The sequence below is a fragment of the Diabrotica undecimpunctata genome, chromosome 1 (assembly GCF_040954645.1).
Source record: "Diabrotica undecimpunctata isolate CICGRU chromosome 1, icDiaUnde3, whole genome shotgun sequence".
In the NCBI taxonomy this organism is placed as follows: Eukaryota; Metazoa; Arthropoda; class Insecta; order Coleoptera; family Chrysomelidae; genus Diabrotica; species Diabrotica undecimpunctata.
The window spans coordinates 137,636,890-137,660,731 of record NC_092803.1 but is presented as its reverse complement, the minus strand read 5'-3'; the positions used below and the strand labels follow the sequence as shown (position 1 = coordinate 137,660,731).

Sequence of the window (23,842 nt, the reverse complement as noted above, 5' to 3'; positions counted from 1 at the left end):
GAACATGTGACTATCTTTAAAATTTAAAGTACTACTTCTTTAAAATTTGAAGCAATTAATCGTACGAATTTGAGCGCTGTCACTTTTGCCTCGGCTTCTGCATCTGCCAGTGCAATTGGCAGATTAATTTACATTGCATATCGTGATTTGTAGAGAACAAGTTTTCAAATCGAATGGTATATATTAACAAAAAAGTTTTCAAGTTTTCATTGAAAAAAGTGGAATAATAATGGGATTCCTTAGACATGTTTGATTTGTGTACATACTTTTTGAGTAAAAAATTGACATTTTCACTTGCGAATAAGTCGAAAAGAACTTTCAGAAAAAAAATGTATAGGACAAAAGTTGCTTGCAATTGGTTAATATATTCATTCCCAATATTATTTTTAATAAAAAAAATGTTAACCCCGAAAAGGGGTGGCATACTCCCAGGTAAAAGCACCCTACGGCACAGGGTCAATTTAGAAGTAGAGAGTAAAGAGAACCTATAACCAAATTTTGATGTAAATCGGAGCAGGCTCAGATAATTATAAAATTACGTTGTATTTTACTTTCATTGACTGGTGTGTGTCAAAAGTGTGTCAGTAAATTATATCAATTGTAAATAACAATTCACATGGTGGCGGCTTAAATACGCAAAATCCATGTTTGGATATCGGCACTGATAAAAACTGGATTTTGTATATCGTTATTTTTAATTTCTGTATTCAGTTTTTGTTTTTTGTTGTGTATTTAGCCTTTTAGGTTGCTTAAAAAGTAGCAGCTTTTTACTAGAATTATCCTTTCTATGATTTATTTTTTGATAGAGATTTCATTGGTTACAAGTAAGCCTAAATACGTGAATTTGTCCAGTACTTTAGAGATAGAGGTGTCGGCAGTGAAACTATGATATATGAATGTGTACTAAGTATGCATTTCTTTTTTTAAACTGGTTTTTTATACTATAAATGGTATATTTATATAGTCCCGAGATTCCTAAAACGAACATAATAATTGCTTCCACGAAATGCCCCCAGCGAAGTTTATTGCTCTCTAGTGCTTTGATTTCCAGCCAGGATTTTCCCATTTTTTCGCTTCGTACAGTACTGTCTTTTTCGAAGTTTTTTAGGTCTGTATTTTCCGTCGACCCTGAAGATTCCAATCTAGCGCAGCCATCTCCATTGTCATCGCCTTCTTTGCTTTATGACATTTTCTTGCTTTGTTGGGTTCCATAAATTTTCATTCGAGATTCAATTCGGTCAAAATATTCGAAGAATTTTTCGCTCTATTGATAAAAACCTGTAATTTGTGTACTATGAGTGCTGATATCTTCCAAGTTTTTTGACAGCCATATAATAATACAGCTTTTACATTTGTTTTGAAGATTTTTAATTTCGTTTTAGTTGAGTAAATCCTTAATTTGCATGTTATTAAACATATTGTACGCATTACGATTCTTAGTGATTATTTCCTACACACCACGTTTTGTACCATCGTTACAGTCAATTATGCCGCCCAGGTATACAAATTCCACGACTCTCTCAATTTTCTGGTTGTTGATTACAATAGGCTGGTGGTTTCTGGTGCCAAATCGCATTTCTTTGGCTTTGTTGATATTTATTTTTAGACCATTCTTCTTTCATTCTTCTTGTAATCTATTTATTTTAAGTTGCATGTTCTATTTTGTATATGATAAGAGGCATATATTATCAGCGTAATCTAGATCTTCTCGTCTGTTCGTTAATCCCTAGTTAATTCCAGTACAATGTGAAATAGTAGAGGTAGATAAACCACAACCCTGTTTTACTCCGTTTAGCACAGCTATTGCGTCAGATGTTATGCCATTGTGTAGAACTAGGCTTTCTGTATCACTGTAGAGTTCTTCATTGAATTATTTTTTTTGGTATTACCATTTCCCTTATTGCTTTCCATATGCCCATATATGTGAGCGTGTCGAAGACTCTCTTGAAATTCACAAAGCACATGAATAGTGGAGAGTTGAATTTCTGCGACTGTTCTACGATTATTCTAAGTGAATTAATTTGATCTACTTATGTACGATCGGTTGGAATGAAACCGGCTTGTTCCTGCCTTAACATTGGTTTGTCAATCGTTTGTTTATAATTATTGCTGTTAATTTATTTATTGTATTCAGAACTGTGATTCCTCTCCAGTTTTAGCAATAGCTTTTGTCACCATTTTTTGGTATCTTTAAGTCCCGCTTTTCATTCTTTGGAATTTTTCCTCCAAGCTCTTTTTAAGGGTTTAACGACTCTGGTGAAATATTGTCAGGGTAGCCAGCTTTGTGCGCTTTCAGTTTTTCTATGGCCATTTCTATTTCTTGCGTTGTTGGTCCATCGGTGTTAATTCTTAGTTTGTTGATATTGGGTCTTCCACTTAGAGACTGAAATATTTGTATATCTTCGCCTGTATTACTTTTTACAATTGGTTGGTGGCATATCTATTGGTGGCTAATCTGAGAGACCGAATCCCAAACGAAGAAATACGTCGTAGAACAAAAACAACAGAGTCCATCAAAAAATCGCGTCGCTAAAATGGAATTGGGTAGGACACGTCACCAGATTATCAGACAACTGAGGGACAAAATGTATTGTCGAGAGGAGACCAAGACAAGAAGCAATACGGAGCAGAGGACGCCCACCAACTAGATGGACTGACCTGAAGAGTGTTAGCAATAACTGGATGCAATCCGCACAAGACAGAGACAGATGTAAATAGCTGAGAGAGACCTATGTCCAGCAGTGGATGCATACAGGTTGACGATGATGATGATTATATAATTGTCTCATGTTTTGATGTTCATCTGTGACACACGCTTCTTCAGCAAGATTTTCTTTCCACTTTTTTTTGCCTTTCTTTGCTGACTTCGTGACAACTTTATTCACTTCTCTGTAACTTTCTCTGATTCGTTTTTTCTCTGCTTGTCTTCTGGAATTTAGTAGTTCTAGATTAATTTGTTTGTGGCGTTCTATTTTGTACCATGTTTCTCTGGTGATCCACTCTTTCTTTAGGTATTTCTTTAGACCCAAAATGTTTTCATTTGTTTCCACAAGGGCAATTGCTAATGGTTTCCCCAATTTTTGTCAGGCCTTTCGCTTGTTTTGGCTCGTGGTTCTCGTACGAATTCTATTTTTGTCTCGTTGTTTTGTTTACCGTTAGGTCTGTTCGGTTCTTTCTTATTCCTAGCTGTCTTTAATCTAATTTCAACCAACATCAGGTAGTGAACACTGGCCGCATTTGCGCCTCTCCATGATGTTCTCCACTGCTTACTTATTGCGATGTGGTCGATTTGATTGAAAGTGCGGTGGCAGTTAAATATAAATTGTTATATATATTAGTGTTTCAAACGTATTCGAACGTTTGCCTGTATTTGTGCTTTCTAGATAGCTTTATGCATCACCAGTGTTAACAATTAAATGGGGGTGTTCCCGTTGCTTCCATTGCTTCATGCAATTTATTTTTTAAGCTATCTTGTTGCTGATATTACGAGTAATTATTTTTTCTAGTTTTTGACAGCACAAAAATTTGATCTTAATATATCAAAGGCAAAGTATATAAAATGGGGAATTACACAGCTTTTAGCATCCATTGCTAAAGATAGAAATCCACCACTCGTCTCCAATGCTTCCGATTTTGTTCCGTGTAAACTCCTTTCCGTGTAAAGGTTCTGCACCATAGTCAATATTGGGAGCACATATTGTTAAAACCTCTTTATTTAAGACATATCGGTATATTGGTTTTAAATACGGTACTTCCTAGTCTGTCGAAAACCATCCTGCTAATTTTATTCGTCTTTTAATTTCGCAGGTTGGTTATCTCGACCTATTCCTAGTTTGTGGCCAAAATATTTATAAGATATTACGTATTCGATGTATGCATCGTTAATGGATACGTTGCTGTTAGGGACTAAGTTTGTCATATACTGAGTCTTTTTAAAGTTAATTTTTAAACCTACCTCGGTTGATTCAGAGTTTAGTGTACTTTATAACTCTTGTGCTTCTTTGAAACTGTCTGAAATATCGTCTATATAGTCACCGTAGCGTAATAAATTTAATATATTTTATTTTCCGTGTAAAGTAAATATTTTATTTGTATTCCTATTGAGATTGAGCTTGTTCCTTTTGGACAAAATGAAGACTTACACCAAACCTTTTTCTTTATATTTAATAGACAGCAGAAATCTGTTCAAAATGTATTCGTAATAAACAGGAAAAATGTACATCAATTGCAGATAAACAAGTGAAGGAGGGTCCGATGCAGTACCTGTTAATGAACATATCGGGAATATACAAAATTTGATTCTAGTTCATCTAGGAGGTACATCTCGTAGGAGGTACCTTAATCTGACAACGTTGTGGAATTATTTCTGACCGCGGTTATCGAAAACACGTAAACAATTAGATGTTCACTCCATGTGCACTCTATCGCGTATGATATATTATCGGTGAAAACGAATTCCGAGTTCCACTTGGTGTACCGTTTTTGCGCGGTGACAGGACAGTCCTCTTGCGGCATTTACCAAGGTAGGTCCTACTCGATCGCTCCGTTCCTCGTTCAAACCGTTCGCTGCAGGCTGTGAAAGTTTTTTGACACACACATACACCTTTAGATTTTTACGCGTTCGAAAGTGCCATCGCATCGCGCTACATAAACTTTCTGTGATATCGTTAAAAAGTAGAAAGTAAGTGAAAACCAAAATTATACAAATAGTGATAATTATTTATTAGATATTTAATAAAATTGTTTAAGGTAAGGGATTGACACTGAAAATGATACTTATTAATATTTCAAACGGTTAAGAATATAATTACAAAGGAAAAGTGGGTTAAGCTATTTTATCTCTTTTGTGTCTGTTCCTATTATTATAGAAAAATACCTCTTGTTGTCGACTAAGCCATCATTTATGCTGTCTGAACCGGTGGAAGAACTTGAAGGTTATGGTCACTTTTGGCATTTAAAGTAAGCACCTTTTACTTCGGATATCAGTGAGAGTGTTAGTAACGAGGAATATTTAAAATGTTAAATATTTTGCAATGGTTAAATACTATGTTTATAAGGGATTAAGCCACAATTTGATTGTAGTTAAAATAACATTTTTAACTAATGCTTTACGTTTTCCAAAAAAATATTATTTTAAACAATTCTGCCAAAATTTATAACCAACAAAGTTCTTCTTATTCATCAGCTTTTCCTGTCCATCGTATCTTCTTCACCTAAACTTTCCCTTTTAAGTCTTTTGACACACAGTCCTTATATATTTTCCTCGGTTTTCCTCTACCTCTCTTTCCATTAACGTCTAACAGCTATATCCTTCGTCTCACATAATTTTCATTTCTACGTCTGACCAAACCCTGTCTGTCCCTTCTAGCTTTACTTAACACCCACCGTAACATTTTCATTTCAGCTACCTTCATCTTCTTTTCCTGAATCTTCTTTACGTTCCACACTTCACCGCCGTAAATCAACATAGGCCTCACGACACTATTATATATCTTTCCTGGCAGCTCTTCCCCTATTTTTCGATCGCAGAGTATCTCGCTCATTCGCTTTCAGTTAAATTAGCCAGCCTGTATCCTGTGAGCAATTTCTCGATATATTGTCCCTGTTCCTCCCAACGACATATACTCCGTTTTTACCTGCTAAAAGTCCTCCCTCTTCAATAGCCCGTCCTCAACACTTTGCTCTCCTCTACTAACACGATATTGTCAGCAAACAGCATTGACCAAGGAGCCATCCCCCTTACCTTCTGTGTCAGTACATCCATAACAAAATTGAACAGGTAGGGACTCAATGAAGATCCTTGATGCAAACCAACCGTCACTGAAAAACTTTTGGTCAATCCAACACAAGTCCTTACTTTGGTGTACGCTCCTTTATACATATTCTTCACGAGCCTTTTGTACTTCTCTACTTGTACTATGTGTACCAACAAAATAGTTAGCAGGTTATAAAAACTGTGTTGGTTATGCATTTTGGCAGAATTTTTAAAATAATCTTTTTTTGAAAACGACGGGAGTGGAAATCGAAACATCAAACATTAGTTAAAATTGCAATTTTTATTACGATCAAATTGTCACTTAATCCCATATAAACATAGTATTCAACTTGCCAGAAGAAAACACAGAACCGTTTTCAAATTGAAGACACAAAAATGGTATGCAATTTAAAAAATATCGTTGGGAAGAGTTTCTAGAAGTAGTTCGTTTATACGAAATTGATGCAAAACTTTAGCAGACAAAATGCAAGAAAATCTTTTTATTTGTTTTATTAAAAAAAACCCTCTTAAAACCTAATAAGGTTATTAGCAGAACGATAACAGTTAATTACACTTTGCTTAGTAAACTAAAGTCTTTTAAAAACAAAAGTAGGTTTTCCATAGTGTTTCTTGAGTTTAGCATGTCTAAGATTGTTTGGTAAATGGTATTTAACTTTGTGACGATTGAACTTTTCGCACTTTTCCACTAACACGTGTTTTAACGTAAGAGATGAACCGCACTCATCAAAATTGGTCGTTCTACTTTCTTAAACAGATGTTCATGAGAAAACTGGGTATGTCCAAGTCGTAAACGGGAAATAATTATCTGCTTTCGTCTAGATACCTCGGGTGGTTGTCATGGTCCAATCTTATTTTTTATCTCCTGAAGATTTGAAGGTGTAGATTTCCATTTATTGTTCCAGTTATCGAACAGGTGCTTTATGAAGTAGCTTTTTAGATCCGTACTTACAGATTGGGGTGATAATGGGGATATTGTTGTCGTGTATAGCTTCTTTGGCATTTTTGTCTGCTGCTTCGTTACCTGCTATTCCAACATGTGATGGGATGTGAAGAGCAGGGGATGCAATTTATCTAGTTATTCCTTTATTACTAAAGCTAATGGATGCTGCGTGTATATTTTCCTGATTATTTGTAGTGTTGACATAGAATCTGTCACGATTAATATTTTGTTTATCTTATTTCCATTTGCGTATTCATATATTCAGATACAACACAGAACCACAGTGTGGCGAAACATCTCATGTAAAAAAAAGTGCAGTATATTACTTAATATTTAGGATGACTAATAATTTATATGTTAGGTTAGGTTCTGTATGAAATTTAAACCTGACTTTAGAGACCTCCTTTAGCATTTTGTATATTCGGCAAGGCTATAATTTTTTTCTCCCTTTTGTTTTATATTTATTATTCTCTGTTAATAATGCCCTCAGCCAATTATCCTATTATCAAAGATTGTAGGAATAAGACACATTATTAAGTAAATTCTTTATTTCTGAACAATTGGAATTACCAGTATAAAGTATAGAACAATACACGTATAGTTAAGTACCTTTTTTCCGAACGGGGGGTACAATTGCACCTCACTGCCAGTACCCATGTAGCTAAGGTGAATGTACCATGGTGCAGAAAATGCAAAATAGAAAAAGAGACACATCCTATGCAATTGTAATGTGCTGAATGATATGAGGCGGGACTACACTGGTGATTTGAAGCTTAAACCAGAAGATATCCTTAAACTACCAATGAAAAAACTATTGACCTGGAGGGGGTCATAGGACGTATTGGAATTTAACGAAAAAAAAACAGGGTTTGGTACAAGGATCTTATGACTAGGTACCAGAGATTAAAGTGTCTCGCCAGAACTAAGAAGAAGAGAACGTATTTGAGAAATATTTATTATATGGGAGATGGTTGGAAGTTGCAAACGTCTATATCTACAGGTATGGATGGTTCAGGTAGTTTTTGATTACCTGATTTAAAAAGGTAAACAGAAACTCCTTCGTTTCGGTACCATCCTTCTAATGACAGTCAATAGTATTCGCTGTATTGTCGACAAAATCCTAGTAAACTCATTGAGATATAGCCCATGGCACGTCTTCCCATCCAGATGAGATTTTTTTCCTTAATTCAATAGCGCATGCAAATTTCTCCTTCGCTCAATGAAAACAATAATATAACATCTACTACGTTAATTGCACAATGTAAAGTAGATATCTCCGATTACTTCTGACAATAGGTTCTTAAATTATTAGCAACCCGTTTTTCTAACTGTTAACTGATCAACTGATCTAGATACCTTGATAATGTTGTTCTCTCGATTACACAGCTAGGACACTGCTGGTGTGCCCTTGTGGGAAGTGTTTTTGTTATGCTCGAATGTCTAGCAAAGCATGGAACATGCATCCGCTTTTAATGTATATATTAAACAATTTTCTTTTGTTATTAAGAAAATTTGTTTTGAAAGCAGTTTCCGGTAGGGAAACTGAAACATGAATTAAGCAATTTACTTTATGATTTGTGTTTTTTTCCATACGAGATATTTTATATTTGATAAAGACTCCTCAAGAAAGCAATTTTAGATATAATTTTCTTCAGAAAAGAAATCAACTACGCAATTTATTTGTTAGGGTAAATTATATCTGAATTTCATAAAATAAATTCGCAATTTGCGTAATTAGCAATTAACAAGAACAAACTAAAATAGAAAATAAATTAGTGGGTAACAATAATTGCAAATTAGTGATTGATTCAAATAGTGAAGTAACAACTGGAGAAGGTTGAAGACTGTTTAGCACTCTTCTATGAGTTCTTGATTAAAAAGTTTTTCAGTGGGCGTATAACAGACGTATAACATAAAAACACACTTAGGAAAGAGTATTATTTATTGCATTTGAAAGCGAATTTTCATTACAAACCAATCAAGGTCGAATGTTTATAGCTCATCCGAGATTAGACTAAAGTCTATTTAGTTTTCATTAACATTTTTCTTGGGCGATCTTTTAGGCATTAGTTTTTGAATTTTTTTATTTCTCATCTGAATTTTCATAACGAAGTGTTTAATATTTGTCCTTTGTTGTCATGTTGACTATTTTGACGTGCAATTGAACAATTGGGCAAAGGATTTTTATCACTGCTTTACTATTTATTTATTAAGCTCAACAGGCCTTGAAGGCCTAGGGCTGAAAGATTTAATTTTTCCTTACAATTAGGTACTATTACATATTATATATAGGTAATGCTATATCCTATACTACTATAATATATACAATATTACATGTGTTTATATAAAACACTTAATACTACACTTAATATTCCTTATAGTCTTTCCATACATTTCTTCACCACTCCCTTCCATTGTTTTCTGTCCAAAGCTTTTTCTTTCCAGTTTACAATATTACTTTTTTTTAGTCTTCATATAGGCTGTCCTTCCATCTCCTTCTTGGTCTTCCTATTCTTCTTTTTTGTATTGGTTTACATAATGGAACCATTTTTGGCATTCTCGCCTTTCCCATTCTTTCGATGTGTCCCAAGTATCGGATTCTCTGTGCTTTGATTGCCGTCGTTATTTTTGGTTCATTATATAGTTCTTCAAGTTCCGTATTATTTCTTCTTCTCCATTGTCCATCTATTTTCACGCCTCCATATATTGCTCGTTGCATTTTCCTCTCCCATCTTTCTAAAAGGTATATTTCTGATTTTTTAAGCACCCATGTTTCACATGCATATCTAGCTGTTGGTCTGATAACTGTTTTGTAGATTCTTATTTTTGTTTTTTTTTAGACATATTTGGATTTCATTAATGGACGCAATGCACCATACTTTTTGTTTGCTTTTGCTATTCTTGCTTTTATCTTCCCTTCCCCATGTCCCTTTGCATCTACTTTTACACCCAGGTAAGTAAATTCTGAAACTCTTTTAAACGCGCATATATTTTCTCCTTCTACATCCAATGTGGAATTGTCTTCTTTTTCTTTATCTGTTTCTCCCATTATCACGTATTTTGCCTTTTCCTTATTTATGAGAAGACCAAAAATTTTTGCTTCTTTTATTATATTATTCATTAATTTTTTAGCTCTTTCTTACTTGTTGTTAATAGTGTTAGATCATCTGCGAATGCTATACATTGATTGGCATTTTTAAAAATCGTTTCCTGTGTATTTATTTTACTTTTTCTAATTATTCCTTCCAGTATTACATTAAAAAGAGTCGGTGATAGTGGGTCTCCTTGTCTTAATCCTTCCTTTGTTTCAAAATTATTTGAGGCCCATTTCTTTCATTAGTGCGTACATCTGTTGCCGCTTTACCGTATCGTAGGCCTGTTTAAAGTCGACGAACACTGCTATTTTATGTGCGTACCACGTAGTCTGGATTTCTTTTAACGCAAATGTTTGGTCTGTCGTCGACCTATTACTTTTGAATCCTGCCTGATATTCGCCCAATATCTTTTCCGTGTATTGATTCAGCTTTTTTCTTATGATGTTTGTCAATATTTTGTACACGACTTCTGTAATACCTCTATAATTTTCACATCTCATTTTGTCACCTTTTTTATGTATAGGGCATATCCTTGCCCTGGCCCATTCTCCTGGCATTCTTTCTGTTTCCCATATACTTTTTATCAGGCTATGTATCTCCTTGTGTAGTCTTTTTCCTCCTGCCTTTATCATTTCCGCCGTTATTTCTGTTATTCCTGGGCTTTTATTGTTTTTTAGTCCTCTTATTTCATTTTCTATTTCTTCCCTCGTAGGTGTTTCTATTACTATACGATCATCTTCAATTTCCTGGATTGTTCCCCTTTCTTCTTCGTTTTTGTTTAAAAGTTGTGTAAAGTAAGTTTGCCAATTTCTCATTATTTCTTCAGGTTCATTTAATAATATTCCTTCCTCGAATTCGAACAACTTGCCCTATAATCAGCAGATAAAAAAGCTATGGTGCTGCCACAGCTATATAAACTAGACCTTTGGGATCAGGAAGTATGGAGGGATGAACTTACAAATTCCATTTTCTCTTAATACTAAGTTTCCTAAACCCTAAAATTCAGATTACAACGGAAATAGTGAATATCGAATAGATCGCATTTTTAGACGATTTTAGTTGAGCGAACACCCAACGTAGATTTTGGGCACAGAGTATACCACCGTTAGTTGAACTTCTTAGTATATCGAAATCTATTGGTCAATATTGTCAAATATCAGCGCTGTTTGTACTGGGTTCACCGCCTTTCTGAACAATTATTCTATGTTCGTTCCATACCATTGCCATGTTCTTCAGCCAAAACGTGCTACGACGATCATCACGCTTTTTATCATCAATATTACCTTGTATCATAAGCTGTTTAGTTGAACACAAATTTAAATATTTATCTTAGACAAAAGAAAGAGTCCTAAAAACATTAAAGAATAGTGCTACTCGAGTATATGAACGAAACAAGAGAAATGTACCAAAGGAGGCTAGCACAGAAGATACAGCTGAAACAAATAGACGACATCGAAGATATAAACGCGAGCTGGGGGTAAATTAAAAACAACATTGAAGAAGCAGCATCAGAAGCTCTAGGAAAACGCAAAGTCATACTGAATAAAAGACACAACAATACACCGTGGTTCAGAAAATAAATAAAAGGAAAATGTAAAGAGAAACGAGAGGCCTACACGAAATACAAAACATTTAATACTCCAGAATCCCGAGACACCTATAGAAGAATACGAAATGAAACAAAGCAGTTGGTAAGAAGAACAAAAAATGAACACTGGAACAGTTTAAAAAAAGGATGGAAAGCGACTTCTACGGTACGCAAAAAGAAATATGGAGATTCATAAGAAACCAACGGAAAGAAATGGCAGAATTGAAGGAATACAATAACATACCAGCAAACGAATAGTAAAAAATACCTGATGGAACTGTTTAAAGGAAAGGAAAATAATAATCAACACAATAACGTACCTGAATTAAGACACGAAATAGAAATCAATTCTCAAGAAGTAGAAATAGCCATAAATTCACTCAAAAATAGAAAGTCACCAGGACCAGACGGAATAACCAACGAGCTTCTAAAACACGGAGGAGAAAGTATAACCCTAGAGATGACAAAACTTATACAAAAACTAATATTGCACTGCAAGATACCAGACCCATGGAGAAACAGCATAATGATACCAATGTTCAAGAAAGGAGATAAAGAAGACCCCAACAATTATAGAGGTATAAATCTACTGAACACCGCACTTAAGCTTTCCACAAAAGTCCTAACCAACAAAATCAATAAACTAACAAAGCACGTGGTTTTAGTGTGTATTAAGGTATAAAAAATGCTTATTAAAAGCTTAAAAATTTTTTTATCTTAAAGAAGATCTTTTCGGAATTAAATCATTCCATCATCAGTTTACTAAAAGAGAGTAAAAATACCAATATTAAAAAACAAGTAAGTTAAAATTTAAATATATAGAAATAACACGTTGGTTTTTTACTACTTACATAAAAAGTTGTTAAAAACATTGTATGGCCACATAAAAACATTGGAAGGACATCCGTATTAAAAAATAATCCTCATGGTATTTATCAAGGTAAATGCAATAGACTGTTAACTTGTTGATTATTAAAAACTGAAAATGGGGGCATCTTACATTACCTCTGATCTGTTCTGGAGTCTTGGGCTAACTGATAGAAAGATGGTATGAAAAATCAGTTAGTACCCGTCAATGCCAAGTGGAATAATGTAGTAGAAGCAAAAGTCATTGTGCTTAAGTTTGTGAATAGGCAGTTTTTAGTGAAGAATTTTGTTTTGTGTGTAGTAGGATCAATAGCAATTTTTGGTATTTTAAAAAGGTGGTAGAATGTAAAACAATGAGTGACTGCGATGTAAAATAAATTTGGTATACTAGGGTAAGGCAAAATTTAAGTTAGGTAGTTATTGACTCCTTGTATGAAGTAAGTATAGATAAAAGTTGGTTTGAAATTTATGGAAGATGAATCGAGGAAAAAGAAATAAAAGAAAAAGAAAGAAAAGGAAATTGGAGATGAATGTAAAGATGTAAGCTGGGGATACTGAAACTGATTGTGATAAGAGATTGATAGATGTAAAGTGAGTATTTATAAGAAAACCTGTGTGATTAGTTAGATGGTAGTTATTGGAGAGGATGGGAAATTGGATATTGGAAAAGGGGATGTTAGTGTTTTAATGGTGACACGAATAGAGTTAAGTATGGCGGATTATATAAGGTGATATTAAGCTATGAGAAAATAGAAAGAAATGTAGAAGTAAGTAAAACTGGATGTGTAGTTAACAGAAAGAAAGTTAGATCAGGAGAATAATTGTCGATGAAGTGGAACAAAGTCTCTGTTGACTGTTTTTCTTTTCCTTGACTATTTCCAAATCCTCAAAAAGGTCAAGTTTGAGATAATCTCTACCTGGGATGTTATGAAGAAGAGAAATATCATCTGGTACCTTGATTGTGTGATTGTGATATTTGAGATGATGGGAAAAAGAAGAAGTGTTCTCTAACTTAGAATGTTCCATGGCCCTGGTTACTAGAGATCTACAAGTTCTACCAATATAAGTGGCATCACAGTCAGAACATTGAAGTTTATAAACTCCACTGCGTTTGCTGAAGTCAATAGAGTCCTTACTATTGCATAATGATCTACTCAATTTATTGTTAACTTTAAAGGAAATCTTAATATTTTCAACAGAATTCAGGATAGTGTTTTTGATTGATTCGGAGAGTGTTGGACAGTGAAATGGTAATGAGAAGTAAGATGGGGAATCTGAAGTAATGTTATGGTAAGCTGATTGTTGAAGCAATTTACGTTTCTTTTTATAAATGAGTTTATGGATGATATCAGGGTTGTAGCCATTATTGAAAGCAATCTGTTTGATTATGTTTAGTTCTTGGTTGTAGTTAATGTTGGATAATGGGATGGTTTCTAAACGATGAATGAAACTGTTGAATGCAGATAATTTGTGTGAAATGGGATGGTTAGAATTGAAATGTATGACATGATCTGTTTGTGTGGGTTTTCTGTAGATGCTATAATAAAAGACATTATTAATTCTATTGATGGAAAGGTCCAAGAAATTGATGGAGAAGTTGGATTCTAATTCCATAGTGAATTTAATATTGGGGTGAATATTATTGATAGTGTTTAGTAAGGAAGAAGCTGTATTTGAGTTACCTCTAATGAACACTAAGCAATCATCAACGTAACGGAACCAGTGTAGAATTGTATTGTTAGTCATGATTTGAGTGGATTCTAGATGATTCATGAAGAGGTCAGCTAAAAAGGGGGAAAGACAACTTCCCATGGCCAAGCCATCAGGTTGTTTATAAAAAATATTATTAAAAGAAAAATAATCTTGTGATAAACAAAAGGAAAGTATCTCTATTATTGGTGTGATGATTGAGGGATTAGTTTATGTAGATGTGAGAAGGTCGTGGACTAACTGAATAGTTTCAAGTTTAGGTACAGAAGTAAAGAGATTGCTAACGTCAAATGAAAGCATGGTCATATCTGGTAGGAGATTTATGTGATTGAGTTTGGATATTAGTTGTGATGAATTTTTGATGGAATAAGTGGGAGAAAAACCTGTTATGTCTTTGATTACCCTGAGTATGAATTTAGAAATTATGGAGACAGGGGTGTTGATGAAACTGACTACTGGACGGATTGGAATGCCCTCTTTGTGGATTTTTGGAAGACCATACAGTCTAGGAATTAAGGCTTTTTGTTTATTAATGAATCTGTTCAGTGGGTCATGTGGAAGTACTATGAAGCCATTATTATTCAAAAAGGTGGAAACTTTGTTGATGTATTCAGTGTGATCCAGAATTACTAAGCAATTTCCTTTGTCTGATTTGGATATTATTAGATTATGGTTTTTTATTTTCTTTTTTATTGAATTTAGAGTTTTTAAACTATTATGATGTGGATGATGAAAATGTGACTTGGAAGTTAAGTTTTTGTATGCAGCATGAAGTTTTTTGAAACAATTATTTCTAATGACATTTTTTTGTTGTAAAGAAGTTGAAAGTTTTTCTATAATTATGTCTATTTCTATGGAAAGTTCTTGTAGGTCTATTTCAGAGATGTCTGTGGGAATAGAAAATTGGAGGCCATGATTCAAGAGGTCTAATTCATCTTGTGAGAAATTTATATTGGATAAATTTTTGATTCTAGGGTGAAATTTGAAGTTAGAAAATTTGGATCTATTATTGGAAGAATTGGTGGACACTAAATGTGACTTCTGTTGAATGAGATTGTGAAGTTTATTATTAAGTTTGAAAAATTTTACTGAAGCACAATGGTTAACTTTGTCCTGTACATCATGCAAAAAAGAGGTTAAGTCTAGATTATCAAAATGTTGTAAAAGTCTATTTTACACTACCTTCATATTACAATTGATGTTATCTAACTTGGAATAATGTTTGCCTATTTCTTTCCTGAGGAGTTTGGTTTGTAGTTGATTAACATATGTACTGGGTACATTTTTTGATGTTTTAACTCTAGCGAATACAGGAACTACTTTATTATTAATACATTGGTGAATAAACCATATGTCCAACTCTAATTGTTTCCTCCTTGTAGCCAGACGAATGTATTGGTTAGCCCAAATGACCATATCGTCAATTTAAAATTAAAAGTGAAACTGGAACAAACCATGAAGTGGAGATATCCAGGAGTGGCTAGTATACCTGTTGAATACAAAGCACGTGGTGTTCGTGTGTATTAAGGTATAAAAAATGCTTATTAAAAGCTTAAAATTTTTTTTATTTTAAAGAAGATCTTTTCGGAATTAAATCATTCCATCATCAGTTTACTAAAAGAGAGAGTAAAAATACCAATATTAGAAAACAAGTAAGTTAAAATTTAAATATATAGAAATAACAGGTTGGTTTTTTACTACTTACATAAAAAGTTGTTAAAAACATTGTATGGCCACATAAAAACATTGGAAGGACATCCGTATTAAAAAATAATCCTCATGGTATTTATCAAGGTAAATGCAATAGACTGTTAACTTGTTGATTATTAAAATCTGAAAATGGGGGCATCTTACATGACCCCTTGTAGCTGGTGAGGTTTTATCGACTTACATTACCTCTGATCTGTTCTGGAGTCTTGGGCTAACTGATAGAAAGATGGTATGAAAAATCAGTTAGTACCCGTCAATGTCAAGTGGAATGATGTAGTAGGAGCAAAATAAACTAACAACTTTATCAGATGAACAACAACGGATTCAGATCCGGAAGATCCTGCGTAGACGCCGTATTTGTACTAAGACAAATCACAGAAAAGGCCATCGAGTACAATAAACCAGCATATCTATGTTTTATAGACCTGACAAAGGCTTTCGATCGCATCCAAGTCGAAGATGTCTTACACCTACTGTATAAAAGAAACATACCAATTAATATTATACAAACCATCGAAAACATCTACTTCCATAATCGAATACAGGCAAAGGTAAATGGAAAACTAACACAGTGTATACCAGTACAAAGCGGAGTCAGTCAGGGTGACTCGTTAAGCCCACTTCTCTTTAATATAATAATGGACGAAATAATACAACCAGTATGTAAAGGTCATGGCTACAGAATGAGGAACAAAGAAATCCAAATATTATGTTATGCAGACGACGCCGCATTAATCGTCGAGACAGAAGACGAACTCCAAAGATTAACAGACATCTTCAATACAACAGCCAAGAAATACAATATGATAATATCAGCAGAAAAAACCAAATGTATGACAACATCTAAATACCCACTACGATGTAAAATCGAAATTGATGGAAAAATAATAAAGCAGGAAGCAAGGTTTAGATATCTAGGAATAGATATAACTAGTTACGGAGATGTTGAAGAAGTACGACAACAAAGCTTAAAAGCAAGTAAAGCGGCGGGATCTCTTAATGACACAATCTGGAAGATCAAACACCTAAGACAAGACACAAAAACAAGAATCTATAAATCAGCAATTAGACCTATATTCACATACACGGCGTAGACAAGACCTGACACATCTAAAACGAGACGACTACTAGAAACAACAGAGATGAAAATACTTCGACGAATATCAGGGAAAAGGCTGTTGCATAGGGAGAGAAGCGAAAACATAAGAAGAGCATGCAATATAGAAGACGTAAATGGATGGGTGACAAAGCGGAAACAGGAGTGGAACGAACACATTGGTAGAATGGCAGAGGATAGGATAGTACGAATAGCACGAGATGAGTCACCAAATGGATGAAGAAGTATTGACAGACCAAAAAAAAGATGGTGCGATAATTTCAACAATTTAGGAGGCTAATATTGAAGAAGAAACAGGCTTTAAAGCCTACATACAAGAAGGAAGAAGAATAAGAGTACAAGAACCTAAATATTTAGATAAGGCATTGAAACATAAAGAAAAAACTCCCTCTATCTCTAGTGACTTATCATCGATCTGTATTGCTTGCTCGTGCCTCGAGTCTCCGCTGTGGGCTACTGGACTGAGTTTCGTCATGACCCAGCTGTATCCATAATCTCTCATCCTGAATGTAAGTCCCTCATGCCACACTCTGTTGAAGGCTTTGCTTGCATCCAAAAAGGCCGCTCTTGTACATTGCTTGTCGTTGAATTCAGCGGCCATGTAATCTGTAAGTATGAGTACTTGTAGTTCGCTGGAATGTTGAGCTCTGAATCCGAGTTGTGCTTCTGGGATTAACTCTAGCCTGTCTCTCTCTGATTGGAGTCTGGTTTGGATGACTCGCTATACTATCTTACTGACTGCTGGAAGTAACCCAATCGGCCTGTAATTTTACGGAAATGTGTAGTTCTTTCGGGGCTTTGATATCATGATTATATGGGCTTACTTCTATCGGTTTGGAAAAACCCTGTATCTTTGTATTGCGTTTGATATTTTTGTCAAGCTTACAACTGGCAATTATGGCATTAGAAAGAATATACTTTATATATTCGACATAGTAGCGCACATATTCGACAAGCATCCATCGTTAGAGGCAGATAGGTCCTACCATGGCCGTATCGTTTTTGATAATACCTGCCGTCACATACGAAATGTCAGGAAGAAATAATTCCATACCACGACCTATATGTAAGTCCTGAAAAACAATATATCATTAAAACAAATTAGGTATACCGTTTGCACTTTTATATTGAAACTTCGTTGTAATTATATTCTCACAATTATGCACAATATGTTAAAAATTGGTATTTCTATACTATTCGTATTTGCGATAAATATTGTAGCTATAATTACCATTTTTAATTAATGAGTTTGTTACAGACCTACATTTTAATCTGATAAAAGTGCATGGACCGATAACTAACTTCCTTTCTGGTCATTACTCCGCTATTTCGAATATACGAATTTAATTAAGGTATAGTTTTATTATACAACTTAAGGTTGACCTCCAAACATACATTTCGGTAAATGCGAAAGGAGAAAATCATTAACGATCGATAGAAAAAATATCTAACTTTGAAATTAGAATAGAATAAATTTTAAAATCATTTAAATGTAACTTTATTGCTTTTTGGGCCAGTTTTATTAGCTTAAATAATGAGGTGTGGCTATCCAATAACGGGGCTTATTTCATATCTGACGAAAATTTTCCCTTGTTCAAAACTGCACCGAAAGTTTTCTCTTAGCACATTAAAATTGCAGATCAATTTTGTTTAATGCAGATCCTCCCAAGGGATCAGAATAAGTTACGCGGCGTGAAATTTCTTGAAACACTGAATGAGCCGGCGCAGTGTCTTGGCGAAGAACCAATAGTTTACCTACCCTTTCATAATTTGACTCGTTTGTGATATTATTTTAACGCAGTTGAGCAAAATCATGAAGGTAGTAGCAATGTTGATAGTTTCATCTTTACAAACCTAGTGAAAGGTGCAATCATTGTTTTGAGTTTCTATTTTCCCGTTCAAACTCTTTTGGTTCTCAGTGAACTTGGGCACTTTCCATGCGTGGACTAGGGCTTCCTTTCAGAATCATACATAAAAAACTACGATTCTTCATATATTTTTGTTCTTCATCTTGTATCATGTGCTTTCAGAACGTTGGTTACCATCCTAGCTATCTTAATTTTATTCACTGCCACTCTAAATAGCATGCTTGCATCAATACCTACCATTCACAACAAGTAAGAGTTACTTTCAATGGTATTTAAAATCTTAGTATATTTTTGCGATCTGTTTAATATTTAATAGTGAGAATCTTAGGCACTATTTCTCTACACATTTTTTTATCAAATTTGTTATGTAAAATTTGGTGTACACATTTACAATAAATAAACCCGGCTAGAAATTTGACAGAAGAGGATTGATTCATGTGCTAGCTACAGACGAAATCAGCTAACCCTAATTCTCAATTCAATTCAAGTAAGTTCAATGTGTTTCAGGTCTTCTCTTTCATAATCGAAAAGTTCGTTTCTTTTCGTTCATTTTTCTTCAAAGTCTTTTTGTCTGCTTTATCATCTTCCTGATCTCGTGGTTAATCTCCCTTATTTATTGTTATCTTTTTTCTTACATTGTTTCTGGTGTTCCATCATATCGACTATCACGCCATTCATGCATTTCTCTTTTCTCCTTGCAGAAGATATTTCTTTACACAGTTCCACTCGACAATATTTTAATCAATCTTATTGTTCGTTAATGTCTTTGATATATATGTTCAGTTTGCTACAGTACATATGCAGTTCGTGTTGGAGGCATTTGTTTACGTTGGGTTCTTTAAGCTTGCTCTTGTCCATTGTAGTAATTCTCTGATGTGTTTTAATATTTTAAGTGTGAGTAATCCTGGCGATAAGTGAATTGTGATCTGAGGCCACGTCTGGTTCGGGATATGCTTTCACGGCTTTAACAGCATCTCGGTATCTTTAATTTATCATAATGTAGTCTATCTGGTTCCTAACTACTTTCTCTGATGAATCTGCTAACGATCGTCATGTATACAGTCGTTGGTAGGTTGAAAAATGAGTTTGTAAGAATCAATTTATGCTCTTGGCAAAATTGTAATTGACGGTCCCCTCTATCGTTGCGATTTCTCAGACCATAGTTTCCTACACACAGTCTTATTCTCTCGCCTCCGTTCTTCTGACAAAGAATTCGCTGATTAACGACCTGAGAGTCCTTGTCTTTTCCTCCCCTGCCGCATCTTGGCTTCCGAAGGCCATGATCAGTAACGCCGTTGTTTGTTTCTATCACCATGATGATTGTACTAGGGAAATCCATAGGGATATTTATTTAATGTAGTGGTTTCCCCTTGCCTTCTACATCTTTATGCCGTTGACCATGATTTTGGTTCATCCACCTTCGGGGCCGATTTCTCAACCTCACGACAAAAGGGTTCCCTACAGCTTTCCAACTCATCCACCCAAAGCCGTTGGTCAGTAAGTGGGGGAATGCATACACCGTCAATCATTCGGTGAATTACCTGTTGGTACCTTCTGTCCTACCCACCGGTAAACCGGGTTGGACATTTCCCTATCCGCCACCTGGGAACGCGCTCTCTAGGGGTTATAGGTTCCTTCGAGAGAGTTTCTTTATCAATCGGTTGTCATTAATTCTTCCTATATGTCCAGTTTATTTTTACTTTAAGATGATACTTTTTTGAATTACATGTTCCCTTTGATCTTAGTCTTGCCGTATTAGATATGTGATCTTGGCGGCTTGATGAGTATTCAGCGTTCCATGGCATGCTCAGTCATCTGAAGTTTGTAGATTATGCTATTATGATGATCTATGACACTATGTACTGATCGAAAGTTTTTGCCTTGAAAGTGTTTGGTATGTGCAATATGTTTTTAGTCGTTTAAATACTTTCTAGAATAAGAAATGTTTTAACAGTTCGATTTTTATCCTATATATAGTAGCTATCAAGCATTCATTGTGATTCAATTGTGTTTCATTGACTTTTTCTAACCATTCATGGAGTGAGTATGTTAACGATCATTTTTAATATTTGTGATATGCAATTTGTGTGTGTGTGTGTGTGAGAGATATTAATAAAAGTGTAAAATATTTTTAGTAATTTATAAAAGTGTGATCAACACTTCGTTGTGGAGCACCACCATTTATTGAATGAAGAGTTGAGTATTCTTCATAATATTTAACACTATATTGAGACCATTCAGGATAAGGTAGTAGGATTTTTTTAATGCATAATAAGTCATAGTGGCAATACTTTATCTAAAGTTTGGCTTATATTTAGTAACATAACATAGTAGTACTTTTTGTCTCCTATGGCTTACATTGGTTTATTGGTAACTCAAACAGAGGTTGTGGTTGGTACGGAGATTCGAGATACTCCTTTACATTACTTGCATCGTCATTGATATCTGATGGATTTGGTTGAAAAACTTTGACTAGATACTTTGAACATGCTTCAGTGTTTACTTTATTTTTTAAGCCCTGGCCCTCGCCAAAGCGCCTTGGCCTATTGATTAGTTGAAAGACGATCTGCGACATGACCATAATCATCGCAATTAATCAGATGCTCATGTCGCAGAGATAACTTTGCGAAAGGGCTATTCACTTCCGTATACATTTCTATACTTTAGAAACGTTTTAAAAACAATAATGGGCATATATGATATTAGGTAATCTATTAAAATTTTATTCTAATGAGCTTCCTATTTTTGTTCTACGAAAACTTCTAGATATATGTACTTGATTCTAAGAGTTTAATTATCAGATAATTTTCAAGAATAATTGTCTACTGAACTTTTATCTTTAAGCACTTATACGAAGTCCTTTAAAAGGTAAAAGAGGATATCGGCTTTGATCTAATGCTACGAATATATTTATTACTACGAACACAAATTAAATTAATAATATAACAATCGTCTTTTTGAATCATGTACACATGTCTACTGATATTTCGTCCTTGATACTACCGTTTTTGCAACTCATGATTTGAAATATAAGTGGTATTTTGTATTGTGTGTGCGAGTTTAACTTTGTTCCAGTTCATTTGGATAACGTTATATAAAAGTTATTGCTTCATGTGAGGGGTCAACTGTTTGCGTAAAAATTAAATTTTTGTACGTCCAAAATATACGGGTACAATAACATTATAAGTATCTATTATTACAAATAAATTCTACGTTTTCAAAAATATAAAGTAGGCTTTCACAAATTTTTACCAAGTTATATTAGACAAAATATACTTTTGAAATAATGACCATATTAGAGCAAATTAAAATGTCAATAGAAGCGTATTGAGCGGAACACTCTTGTGGACAAGGACACATAGAGAAAAGTTACAAGAACAACAAAGAAAAATCGAACAGAAACAAGATTAAAGTACACTCTTTTTACTTCTTTTCAAACTTTCTCTTGCAGGGCAAGGGGCATGTGCCCAACCCAAACAAGATGAGATTGATACCACAATTCTCTATCCTTCCCGAACTCTACACAAATCAGGAAAATGTTCTCTGGGCTAGTCGGCTTCATCGTCTAGTTCATCATCATCACATATGACTTTCTCGTCATATTCCGATTCCACAGTTTCACTTTCTTGAAATTTAATCTTCTTAACATGGGTTGATTTTTGATGTCTTTGCCAAACATTTTTCATTTTGTAGCAGCTACCTTCTTCTCGTTTCTCTCTTTCCTCTTCGAAAAAATCAGCTTCTTCGAAAATATTCTTTCATCTTCGTGGATGTCAGGATTTCAGAACTGTGTGGACTTTTGGTAGTGTAATACATCCGAAAAAGGCACATTGGTTTTTGATGCTCCAGGATCTATTTCAGAATTTACTTGTGGGACTACCTCTGGAGTAATGTTGCCGTTGATCGGTATCAGATGTTCTATGTTCTACTTCATTTTCTACAACTTGTAGAAACTGTTGAGCAGGCAAAAAATCTTCATCTTTAAATTTCTCTGGATCGAATGCATAAATACCAGCAGATCAAAAGGCAATCTATTTCTTCATTATAGCAACTTTTAGATAGGCTTTGTTAAAAATCTCAGCTAACTAAAAGTTACTTATTCTCTGATGTGGATATGTTCTGAGATATAATTCACATTCTACATTATAGGATTCCCTAAGAGAGCTAAAAAATGAAAGGTCGAGGGGCTGTAGCCTATGGGAAGTGTGCGGAGGATAGATATGAGGTGAATTGAATTAGCTTTACAAAATGAATATATCTCCAGTAAAATATGATTGGTGTGATTGTCAAGTATTAATAAAACAGGGGACTCTGGATTAGAATGGACATGATATTTAATGTGTTTTAACCACTCGTAAAACAGCTCGTTATTTATCCAGCCATTGTCGAAGCAGTGATATACTGCACCTATCGGGCCATTGTTTTCAACGTAAGCATTGATCCTTTTCCTGGGAAGATGAACATCTCTGAATGTATCCCAGATGTACTCATCCCACAAACTATTGAAAACAGTCTTTTCTTTTTCAAACGAGATTGAAGAACCTACTTGTTTCTGTCCCTTTAAGCTTAAAATTCTTGAAGGTCTTTGTACCGTCATTATGTCAATCTCGTTAACATTATACATTCGATCTGCAGGAAATTCAAATTCACCTGGTATTGAAGCAATATTTGAATAAAATCTCTTGACCTCGATTTTATTAAAGTCTATTATTCGATTAATTCTTGTCCCTTCTGGTTTTTTTAGACTTACTCTTTTGTTTCTCTTTAGGAACAAAGTTACCCAGAAAGTTTAGTCTCTTTACAACAATTGAGCCTGATTTCATTTGTATCTGCATATTTATATAATATATAATTGCATTAGTTCTCTTATAATGATATCATAAAACATTTTAGCTATCTCCAAGATATTTTTTGTGAATTGTTTCTCCTGTTTCTCCGTAAAGATGAACTTTCGACCTAGTTTAGACATTGATCTCTGATTCATCCTTATTTTGTAACGAAGAGTTGCTTCGGAGATGTTGAAACCGTCCAACTTCTCTAATTTTTCGGCCTGAGTTAATAGCAACTAGAGCTGTTTGAAGGACCTCATCTGCAATATTGCCACGAGTAGGCACTGCACGAAAATATGTTCTAGGCATCTGCAATTAAATAATCAGCCTTAGGTACTTATA

At 34.4% G+C, this 23,842-nt stretch overlaps 1 protein-coding gene across 6 annotated transcripts in view; it reads left to right on the top strand.

Annotated features, from left to right (window-relative positions):
- Nucleotides 1–23,842, top strand: part of ATPCL (ATP-citrate synthase) — a 177,938-nt gene that overhangs the window by 93,567 nt on the left and 60,529 nt on the right. For 3 of the 6 annotated variants that reach the window (XM_072520096.1, XM_072520095.1, XM_072520090.1), the window contains exon 1: nucleotides 4,451–4,681. The exons of 1 other annotated variant lie outside the window; for it this stretch is intronic. The gene's annotated coding sequence lies outside the window, so the exon portion shown is untranslated. Of the gene's footprint in view, nucleotides 1–4,450; nucleotides 4,682–23,842 lie in introns of those variants that run through there. 2 more of the 6 variants (XM_072520097.1, XM_072520094.1) reach the window with 2 other exon arrangements.